Source organism: Myxine glutinosa, chromosome 3, assembly GCF_964187855.1.
Source record: "Myxine glutinosa chromosome 3, kmMyxGlut1.1, whole genome shotgun sequence".
In the NCBI taxonomy this organism is placed as follows: Eukaryota; Metazoa; Chordata; class Myxini; order Myxiniformes; family Myxinidae; genus Myxine; species Myxine glutinosa.
In genome coordinates, this window is record NC_136263.1 from 161232757 (window position 1) to 161244880 (window position 12124).

The following is a 12124-nucleotide window of genomic DNA, read 5'->3' on the forward strand; positions in this document are numbered from 1 at the left end:
CATCTGCTGGAGTGGGAATTTCAGTGTTCATCTAATCATCTGTTGGAGAGGGAATTTCAGTATTCATCTAATCATCTCCTGGTAAGGAAATTTCAGTGTTCATCTGTTGGAGAGGGAATTTCAATGTTCATCTGTTGGAGAGGGAATTTCAGTGTTCATCTGCTGGAGAGGGAATTTCTGTGTTCATCTAATCATCTGCTGGTGAGGGAATTTCAGTGATCACCTTCTGGATAGGGAATTTCAGTGTTCATCTCATCATTTGCTGCAGAGGGAATCTCAGTGTTTATCTGCTGGTGAGGGAATTTCAGTTTTCATCTCATCATCTGCTTTAGAGGGAATTTCAGTGTTCATCTAATCATCTGTTGGTAAGAGAATTTCAGTGTTCATCTGCTGGTGAAGGAATTTCAGTGTTCATCTGCTGGAGAGGGAATTTCAGTGTTCATCTAATCATCTGCTGGAGAGGGAATTTCAGTGTTAATCTGCTGGTGAGGGAATTTCAGTGTTCATCTGCTGCTGAAGGAATTTCAGTGTTCATCTTCTGGAGAGGGTATTTCAGTGTTCATCCAATCATCTGCTTTTGATGGAATTTCAGTGTTCATCTGCTGGAGAGGAAATTTCAGTGTTCATCTGCTGGAGTGGGAATTTCAGTGTTCATCTTCTGGAGAGGGTATTTCAGTGTTCATCCAATCATCTGCTTTTGATGGAATTTCAGTGTTCATCTGCTGGAGAGGAAATTTCAGTGTTCATCTGCTGGAGAGGGAATTTCAGTGTTCATCTGATCATCTGTTTGATATGGAATTTCATTGTTCATCTGCTGGTGAGGGAATTTCAGTGTTCATCTGCTGCTGAAGGAATTTCAGTGTTCATCTTCTGGAGAGGGTATTTCAGTGTTCATCCAATCATCTGCTTTTGATGGAATTTCAGTGTTCATCTGCTGGAGAGGAAATTTCAGTGTTCATCTGCTGGAGAGGGAATTTCAGTGTTCATCTAATCATCTGCTGGAGAGGGAATTTCAGTGTTCATCTGCTGGCGAGGGAATTTCAGTGTTCATCTAATCATTTGCTGGAGAGGGAATTTCAGTGTCCATCGAAACATCTGCTGGTGAGGGAATTTCAGTGTTCATCTCATCATCTGCTGGTGAGGGAATTTCAGCATTCATCTCGTCATCTGCTGGTGAGGGAATTTCAGTGTTCATCTGCTGGTGAAGGAATTTCAGTGTTCATCTGCTGGTGAAGGAATTTCAGTGTTCATCTACTGGTGAGGGAATTTCAGTGTTCATCAAATCATCTGCTGGTGAGGGAATTTCAGCATTCATCTAATCATCTGCTGGTGAGGGAATTTCAGTGTTCATCTGCTGGTGAAGGAATTTCAGTGTTCATCTGCTGTAGAGGGAATTTCAGTGTTCATCTGCTGGTGAGGGAATTTCAGTGTTCATCTGCTGGTGAGGGAATTTCAGTGTTCATCTGCTGTAGAGGGAATTTCAGTGTTCATCTGCTGGTGAGGGAATTTCAGTGTTCATCTGCTGGTGAGGGAATTTCAGTGTTCATCTGCTGTAGAGGGAATTTCAGTGTTCATCTGCTGGAGAGGGAATTTCAGTGTTCATCTAATCATCTGCTGGAGAGGGAATTTCAGTGTTCATCTGCTGGAGAGGGAATTACAGTGTTAATCTGTTGGTGAGGGAATTACAGTGTTCACCTGCTGGTGAGGGGATTTCAGTTTTCACCTGCTGGAGATGGAATTTCAGTGTTCACCTGCTGGAGAGGGAATTTCAGTGTTCACCTGCTGGAGAGGGAATTTCAGTGTTCACCTGCTGGAGAGGGAACCTCAGTGTTCATCTGCTGGTGAGGGAATTTCATTGTTCATCTGTGGGGATGGAATTTCAGTGTTCATCTGCTGGTGATGGAATTTCAGTGTTCATCTGCTGGAGTGGGAATTTCAGTGTTCATCTGCTGGAGTGGGAATTTCAGTGTTCATCCAATCATCTGCTGGTGATGGAATTTCAGTGTTCATCTGCTGGTGATGGAATTTCAGTGTTCATCTAATCATCTGCTGGTGAGGGAATTTCAGTGTTCATCTGCTGGAGTGGGAATTTCAGTGTTCATCCAATCATCTGCTGGTGATGGAATTTCAGTGTTCATCTGCTGGTGATGGAATTTCAGTGTTCATCTAATCATCTGCTGGTGAGGGAATTTCAGTGTTCATCTGTTGGTGAGGGAATTTCAGTGTTCATCGAATCATCTGTTGGTGAGGGAATTTCAGTGTTTACCTGCTGGTGAGGTGAGGTTTTTTTTTATCTGCTGGTGATTTCAGTGTTTATCTGTTAGTGAGGGAATTTCAGTGTTCATCTCATCATCTGCTTGAGAGGGAATCTCAGTGTTCATCTGCTGGTACGGAAATTTCAGTATTCATCTGCTGGTATGGGAATTTCAGTGTTCATCTGCTGGTGAGGGAATTTCAGTGTTCATCTCATCATCTACTGGTATGGGAATTTCAGTGTTCATCTGCTGGTGAGGGAATTTCAGTGTTCATCTCATCATCTACTGGTAAGGGAATATCAGTGTTCATCTGCTGGTAAGGGAATTTCAGTGTTCATCTGCTGGTGATGGAATTTCAGTGTTCATCTCATCATCTACTGGTAAGGGAATATCAGTGTTCATCTGCTGGTGAGGGAATTTCAGTGTTCATCTGCTGGTGATGGAATTTCAGTGTTCATCTCATCATCTACTGGTAAGGGAATATCAGTGTTCATCTGCTGGTGATGGAATTTCAGTGTTCATCTGCTGTGGACTGAATCTCAATGTTCATCTGCTGGTGAGGAAATTTCAGTGTTCATCTGCGGGTGAAGGAATTTCAGTGTTCATCTGCTGGAGTGGGAATTTCAGTGTTCATCTGCGGGTGAGGGAATTCCAGTGTTCATCTGCGGGTGAAGGAATTTCAGTGTTCTTCTGTTGTAGAGGGAATTTCAGTGTTTATTTGCTGGAGAGGGAATTTCATTGTTCTTCTGCTGGTGAGGGAATTTCAGTGTTTAACTCATCATCTGCTGGTAAGGGAATTTCAGTGTTCATCTGCTGGAGTGGGAATTTCAGTGTTCATCTGCTGGAGAGGGAATGTCAGTGTTCATCCAATCATCTGTTGGTGAGGGGATTTCAGTTTTCACCTTCTGGATAGGGAATTTCAGTGTTCATCTCATCATCTGCTGGTGAGGGAATTTCAGTGTTCATATCATCATCTGCTGTGGAGGGAATTTCAGTGTTTATCTAATCATTTGCTGCAGAGGGAATCTCAGTGTTTATCTGCTGGTGAGGGAATTTCAGTTTTCATCTCATCATCTGCTTTAGAGGGAATTTCAGTGTTCATCTAATCATCTGTTGGAGAGGGAATTTCAGTATTCATCTAATCATCTCCTGGTAAGGGAATTTCAGTGTTCATCTCATCATCTCCTGGTAAGGGAATTTCAGTGTTCATCTGCTGGTGAGGGAATTTCAGTGTTCATCTAATCATCTCCTGGTAAGGGAATTTCAGTGTTCATCTGCTGGTGAGGGAATTTCAGTATTCATCTAATCATCTCCTGGTAAGGGAATTTCAGTGTTCATCTGCTGGTGAGGGAATTTCAGTGTTCATCTGCTGGTGAGTGAATTTCAGTGTTCATCTCATCATCTGCTTTAGAGGGAATTTCAGTGTTCATCTAATCATCTGTTGGAGAGGGAATTTCAGGATTCATCTAATCATCTCCTGGTAAGGGAATTTCAGTGTTCATCTGCTGGTGAGGGAATTTCAGTGTTCATCTGCTGGAGAGGGAATTACAGTGTTAATCTGTTGGTGAGGGAATTACAGTGTTCACCTGCTGGAGAGGGAATTACAGTGTTAATCTGTTGGTGAGGGAATTACAGTGTTCACCTGCTGGAGAGGGAATTTCAGTGTTCATCTGTTGGAGAGGGAATTACAGTGTTAATCTGCTGGTGAGGGAATTTCAGTGTTCATCTGCTGGAGAGGGAATTTCAGTGTTCATCTGCTGGTGAGGGAATTTCAGTGTTCATCTGCTGGAGAGGGAATTACAGTGTTAATCTGTTGGTGAGGGAATTACAGTGTTCACCTGCTGGAGAGGGAATTTCAGTGTTCATCTGTTGGAGAGGGAATTACAGTGTTCATCTGCTGGAGAGGGAATTTCAGTGTTCATCTGCTGGAGAGGGAATTACAGTGTTCATCTGCTGGAGAGGGAATTACAGTGTTAATCTGTTGGTGAGGGAATTACAGTGTTCACCTGCTGGAGAGGGAATTACAGTGTTAATCTGTTGGTGAGGGAATTACAGTGTTCACCTGCTGGAGAGGGAATTTCAGTGTTCATCTGTTGGAGAGGGAATTACAGTGTTCATCTGCTGGAGAGGGAATTTCAGTGTTCATCTGCTGGAGAGGGAATTACAGTGTTCATCTGCTGGAGAGGGAATTTCAGTGTTCATCTGCTGGAGAGGGAATTACAGTGTTAATCTGTTGGTGAGGGAATTACAGTGTTAATCTGTTGGTGAGGGAATTACAGTGTTAATCTGTTGGTGAGGGAATTACAGTGTTCACCTGCTGGAGAGGGAATTACAGTGTTCATCTGCTGGAGAGGGAATTTCAGTGTTCATCTGCTGGAGAGGGAATTTCAGTGTTCATCTGCTGGAGAGGGAATTTCAGTGTTCACCTGCTGGAGAGGGAATTTCAGTGTTCACCTGCTGGAGAGGGAACCTCAGTGTTCATCTGCTGGTGAGGGAATTTCATTGTTCATATGCTGGTGAGGGTATTTCAGTGTTAATCTGCTGGAGTGGGAAGTTCAGTGTTCATCTGCTGGAGAGGGAATTACAGTGTTAATCTGTTGGTGAGGGAATTACAGTGTTAATCTGTTGGTGAGGGAATTACAGTGTTCACCTGCTGGTGAGGGGATTTCAGTTTTCACCTGCTGGAGAGGGAATTTCAGTGTTCACCTGCTGGAGAGGGAACCTCAGTGTTCATCTGCTGGTGAGGGAATTTCATTGTTCATATGCTGGTGAGGGTATTTCAGTGTTAATCTGCTGGAGTGGGAAGTTCAGTGTTCATCTGCTGGAGAGGGAATTACAGTGTTAATCTGTTGGTGATGGAATTTCAGTGTTCATCTCATCATCTACTGGTATGGGAATTTCAGTGTTCATCTGCTGGTGAGGGAATTTCAGTGTTCATCTCATCATCTACTGGTAAGGGAATATCAGTGTTCATCTGCTGGTAAGGGAATTTCAGTGTTCATCTGCTGGTGATGGAATTTCAGTGTTCATCTCATCATCTACTGGTAAGGGAATATCAGTGTTCATCTGCTGGTGAGGGAATTTCAGTGTTCATCTGCTGGTGATGGAATTTCAGTGTTCATCTCATCATCTACTGGTAAGGGAAGATCAGTGTTCATCTGCTGGTGATGGAATTTCAGTGTTCATCTGCTGTGGACTGAATCTCAATGTTCATCTGCTGGTGAGGAAATTTCAGTGTTCATCTGCGGGTGAAGGAATTTCAGTGTTCATCTGCTGGAGTGGGAATTTCAGTGTTCATCTGCGGGTGAGGGAATTCCAGTGTTCATCTGCGGGTGAAGGAATTTCAGTGTTCTTCTGTTGTAGAGGGAATTTCAGTGTTTATTTGCTGGAGAGGGAATTTCATTGTTCTTCTGCTGGTGAGGGAATTTCAGTGTTTAACTCATCATCTGCTGGTAAGGGAATTTCAGTGTTCATCTGCTGGAGTGGGAATTTCAGTGTTCATCTGCTGGAGAGGGAATGTCAGTGTTCATCCAATCATCTGTTGGTGAGGGGATTTCAGTTTTCACCTTCTGGATAGGGAATTTCAGTGTTCATCTCATCATCTGCTGGTGAGGGAATTTCAGTGTTCATATCATCATCTGCTGTGGAGGGAATTTCAGTGTTTATCTAATCATTTGCTGCAGAGGGAATCTCAGTGTTTATCTGCTGGTGAGGGAATTTCAGTTTTCATCTCATCATCTGCTTTAGAGGGAATTTCAGTGTTCATCTAATCATCTGTTGGAGAGGGAATTTCAGTATTCATCTAATCATCTCCTGGTAAGGGAATTTCAGTGTTCATCTCATCATCTCCTGGTAAGGGAATTTCAGTGTTCATCTGCTGGTGAGGGAATTTCAGTGTTCATCTAATCATCTGCTGGTGAGGGAATTTCAGCATTCATCTAATCATCTGCTGGTGAGGGAATTTCAGTGTTCATCTGCTGGTGAAGGAATTTCAGTGTTCATCTGCTGTAGAGGGAATTTCAGTGTTCATCTGCTGGTGAGGGAATTTCAGTGTTCATCTGCTGGTGAGGGAATTTCAGTGTTCATCTGCTGTAGAGGGAATTTCAGTGTTCATCTGCTGGTGAGGGAATTTCAGTGTTCATCTGCTGGTGAGGGAATTTCAGTGTTCATCTGCTGTAGAGGGAATTTCAGTGTTCATCTGCTGGAGAGGGAATTTCAGTGTTCATCTAATCATCTGCTGGAGAGGGAATTTCAGTGTTCATCTGCTGGAGAGGGAATTACAGTGTTAATCTGTTGGTGAGGGAATTACAGTGTTCACCTGCTGGTGAGGGGATTTCAGTTTTCACCTGCTGGAGATGGAATTTCAGTGTTCACCTGCTGGAGAGGGAATTTCAGTGTTCACCTGCTGGAGAGGGAATTTCAGTGTTCACCTGCTGGAGAGGGAACCTCAGTGTTCATCTGCTGGTGAGGGAATTTCATTGTTCATCTGTGGGGATGGAATTTCAGTGTTCATCTGCTGGTGATGGAATTTCAGTGTTCATCTGCTGGAGTGGGAATTTCAGTGTTCATCTGCTGGAGTGGGAATTTCAGTGTTCATCCAATCATCTGCTGGTGATGGAATTTCAGTGTTCATCTGCTGGTGATGGAATTTCAGTGTTCATCTAATCATCTGCTGGTGAGGGAATTTCAGTGTTCATCTGCTGGAGTGGGAATTTCAGTGTTCATCCAATCATCTGCTGGTGATGGAATTTCAGTGTTCATCTGCTGGTGATGGAATTTCAGTGTTCATCTAATCATCTGCTGGTGAGGGAATTTCAGTGTTCATCTGTTGGTGAGGGAATTTCAGTGTTCATCGAATCATCTGTTGGTGAGGGAATTTCAGTGTTTACCTGCTGGTGAGGTGAGGTTTTTTTTTATCTGCTGGTGATTTCAGTGTTTATCTGTTAGTGAGGGAATTTCAGTGTTCATCTCATCATCTGCTTGAGAGGGAATCTCAGTGTTCATCTGCTGGTACGGAAATTTCAGTATTCATCTGCTGGTATGGGAATTTCAGTGTTCATCTGCTGGTGAGGGAATTTCAGTGTTCATCTCATCATCTACTGGTATGGGAATTTCAGTGTTCATCTGCTGGTGAGGGAATTTCAGTGTTCATCTCATCATCTACTGGTAAGGGAATATCAGTGTTCATCTGCTGGTAAGGGAATTTCAGTGTTCATCTGCTGGTGATGGAATTTCAGTGTTCATCTCATCATCTACTGGTAAGGGAATATCAGTGTTCATCTGCTGGTGAGGGAATTTCAGTGTTCATCTGCTGGTGATGGAATTTCAGTGTTCATCTCATCATCTACTGGTAAGGGAATATCAGTGTTCATCTGCTGGTGATGGAATTTCAGTGTTCATCTGCTGTGGACTGAATCTCAATGTTCATCTGCTGGTGAGGAAATTTCAGTGTTCATCTGCGGGTGAAGGAATTTCAGTGTTCATCTGCTGGAGTGGGAATTTCAGTGTTCATCTGCGGGTGAGGGAATTCCAGTGTTCATCTGCGGGTGAAGGAATTTCAGTGTTCTTCTGTTGTAGAGGGAATTTCAGTGTTTATTTGCTGGAGAGGGAATTTCATTGTTCTTCTGCTGGTGAGGGAATTTCAGTGTTTAACTCATCATCTGCTGGTAAGGGAATTTCAGTGTTCATCTGCTGGAGTGGGAATTTCAGTGTTCATCTGCTGGAGAGGGAATGTCAGTGTTCATCCAATCATCTGTTGGTGAGGGGATTTCAGTTTTCACCTTCTGGATAGGGAATTTCAGTGTTCATCTCATCATCTGCTGGTGAGGGAATTTCAGTGTTCATATCATCATCTGCTGTGGAGGGAATTTCAGTGTTTATCTAATCATTTGCTGCAGAGGGAATCTCAGTGTTTATCTGCTGGTGAGGGAATTTCAGTTTTCATCTCATCATCTGCTTTAGAGGGAATTTCAGTGTTCATCTAATCATCTGTTGGAGAGGGAATTTCAGTATTCATCTAATCATCTCCTGGTAAGGGAATTTCAGTGTTCATCTCATCATCTCCTGGTAAGGGAATTTCAGTGTTCATCTGCTGGTGAGGGAATTTCAGTGTTCATCTAATCATCTCCTGGTAAGGGAATTTCAGTGTTCATCTGCTGGTGAGGGAATTTCAGTATTCATCTAATCATCTCCTGGTAAGGGAATTTCAGTGTTCATCTGCTGGTGAGGGAATTTCAGTGTTCATCTGCTGGTGAGTGAATTTCAGTGTTCATCTCATCATCTGCTTTAGAGGGAATTTCAGTGTTCATCTAATCATCTGTTGGAGAGGGAATTTCAGGATTCATCTAATCATCTCCTGGTAAGGGAATTTCAGTGTTCATCTGCTGGTGAGGGAATTTCAGTGTTCATCTGCTGGAGAGGGAATTACAGTGTTAATCTGTTGGTGAGGGAATTACAGTGTTAATCTGTTGGTGAGGGAATTACAGTGTTCACCTGCTGGAGAGGGAATTTCAGTGTTCATCTGTTGGAGAGGGAATTACAGTGTTAATCTGCTGGTGAGGGAATTTCAGTGTTCATCTGCTGGAGAGGGAATTTCAGTGTTCATCTGCTGGTGAGGGAATTTCAGTGTTCATCTGCTGGAGAGGGAATTTCAGTGTTCATCTGCTGGTGATGGAATTTCAGTGTTCATCTCATCATCTACTGGTAAGGGAATATCAGTGTTCATCTGCTGGTGAGGGAATTTCAGTGTTCATCTGCTGGTGATGGAATTTCAGTGTTCATCTCATCATCTACTGGTAAGGGAATATCAGTGTTCATCTGCTGGTGATGGAATTTCAGTGTTCATCTGCTGGTGAGGGAATTTCAGTGTTCATCTGCTGTAGAGGGAATTTCAGTGTTCATCTGCTGGAGAGGGAATTTCAGTGTTCATCTAATCATCTGCTGGAGAGGGAATTTCAGTGTTCATCTGCTGGAGAGGGAATTACAGTGTTAATCTGTTGGTGAGGGAATTACAGTGTTCACCTGCTGGTGAGGGGATTTCAGTTTTCACCTGCTGGAGATGGAATTTCAGTGTTCACCTGCTGGAGAGGGAATTTCAGTGTTCACCTGCTGGAGAGGGAATTTCAGTGTTCACCTGCTGGAGAGGGAACCTCAGTGTTCATCTGCTGGTGAGGGAATTTCATTGTTCATCTGTGGGGATGGAATTTCAGTGTTCATCTGCTGGTGATGGAATTTCAGTGTTCATCTGCTGGAGTGGGAATTTCAGTGTTCATCTGCTGGAGTGGGAATTTCAGTGTTCATCCAATCATCTGCTGGTGATGGAATTTCAGTGTTCATCTGCTGGTGATGGAATTTCAGTGTTCATCTAATCATCTGCTGGTGAGGGAATTTCAGTGTTCATCTGCTGGAGTGGGAATTTCAGTGTTCATCCAATCATCTGCTGGTGATGGAATTTCAGTGTTCATCTGCTGGTGATGGAATTTCAGTGTTCATCTAATCATCTGCTGGTGAGGGAATTTCAGTGTTCATCTGTTGGTGAGGGAATTTCAGTGTTCATCGAATCATCTGTTGGTGAGGGAATTTCAGTGTTTACCTGCTGGTGAGGTGAGGTTTTTTTTTATCTGCTGGTGATTTCAGTGTTTATCTGTTAGTGAGGGAATTTCAGTGTTCATCTCATCATCTGCTTGAGAGGGAATCTCAGTGTTCATCTGCTGGTACGGAAATTTCAGTATTCATCTGCTGGTATGGGAATTTCAGTGTTCATCTGCTGGTGAGGGAATTTCAGTGTTCATCTCATCATCTACTGGTATGGGAATTTCAGTGTTCATCTGCTGGTGAGGGAATTTCAGTGTTCATCTCATCATCTACTGGTAAGGGAATATCAGTGTTCATCTGCTGGTAAGGGAATTTCAGTGTTCATCTGCTGGTGATGGAATTTCAGTGTTCATCTCATCATCTACTGGTAAGGGAATATCAGTGTTCATCTGCTGGTGAGGGAATTTCAGTGTTCATCTGCTGGTGATGGAATTTCAGTGTTCATCTCATCATCTACTGGTAAGGGAATATCAGTGTTCATCTGCTGGTGATGGAATTTCAGTGTTCATCTGCTGTGGACTGAATCTCAATGTTCATCTGCTGGTGAGGAAATTTCAGTGTTCATCTGCGGGTGAAGGAATTTCAGTGTTCATCTGCTGGAGTGGGAATTTCAGTGTTCATCTGCGGGTGAGGGAATTCCAGTGTTCATCTGCGGGTGAAGGAATTTCAGTGTTCTTCTGTTGTAGAGGGAATTTCAGTGTTTATTTGCTGGAGAGGGAATTTCATTGTTCTTCTGCTGGTGAGGGAATTTCAGTGTTTAACTCATCATCTGCTGGTAAGGGAATTTCAGTGTTCATCTGCTGGAGTGGGAATTTCAGTGTTCATCTGCTGGAGAGGGAATGTCAGTGTTCATCCAATCATCTGTTGGTGAGGGGATTTCAGTTTTCACCTTCTGGATAGGGAATTTCAGTGTTCATCTCATCATCTGCTGGTGAGGGAATTTCAGTGTTCATATCATCATCTGCTGTGGAGGGAATTTCAGTGTTTATCTAATCATTTGCTGCAGAGGGAATCTCAGTGTTTATCTGCTGGTGAGGGAATTTCAGTTTTCATCTCATCATCTGCTTTAGAGGGAATTTCAGTGTTCATCTAATCATCTGTTGGAGAGGGAATTTCAGTATTCATCTAATCATCTCCTGGTAAGGGAATTTCAGTGTTCATCTCATCATCTCCTGGTAAGGGAATTTCAGTGTTCATCTGCTGGTGAGGGAATTTCAGTGTTCATCTAATCATCTCCTGGTAAGGGAATTTCAGTGTTCATCTGCTGGTGAGGGAATTTCAGTATTCATCTAATCATCTCCTGGTAAGGGAATTTCAGTGTTCATCTGCTGGTGAGGGAATTTCAGTGTTCATCTGCTGGTGAGTGAATTTCAGTGTTCATCTCATCATCTGCTTTAGAGGGAATTTCAGTGTTCATCTAATCATCTGTTGGAGAGGGAATTTCAGGATTCATCTAATCATCTCCTGGTAAGGGAATTTCAGTGTTCATCTGCTGGTGAGGGAATTTCAGTGTTCATCTGCTGGAGAGGGAATTACAGTGTTAATCTGTTGGTGAGGGAATTACAGTGTTCACCTGCTGGAGAGGGAATTACAGTGTTAATCTGTTGGTGAGGGAATTACAGTGTTCACCTGCTGGAGAGGGAATTTCAGTGTTCATCTGTTGGAGAGGGAATTACAGTGTTAATCTGCTGGTGAGGGAATTTCAGTGTTCATCTGCTGGAGAGGGAATTTCAGTGTTCATCTGCTGGTGAGGGAATTTCAGTGTTCATCTGCTGGAGAGGGAATTACAGTGTTAATCTGTTGGTGAGGGAATTACAGTGTTCACCTGCTGGAGAGGGAATTTCAGTGTTCATCTGTTGGAGAGGGAATTACAGTGTTCATCTGCTGGAGAGGGAATTTCAGTGTTCATCTGCTGGAGAGGGAATTACAGTGTTCATCTGCTGGAGAGGGAATTACAGTGTTAATCTGTTGGTGAGGGAATTACAGTGTTCACCTGCTGGAGAGGGAATTACAGTGTTAATCTGTTGGTGAGGGAATTACAGTGTTCACCTGCTGGAGAGGGAATTTCAGTGTTCATCTGTTGGAGAGGGAATTACAGTGTTCATCTGCTGGTGAGGGAATTTCAGTGTTCATCTGCTGGTGAGGGAATTTCAGTGTTCATCTGCTGTAGAGGGAATTTCAGTGTTCATCTGCTGGTGAGGGAATTTCAGTGTTCATCTGCTGGTGAGGGAATTTCAGTGTTCATCTGCTGTAGAGGGAATTTCAGTGTTCATCTG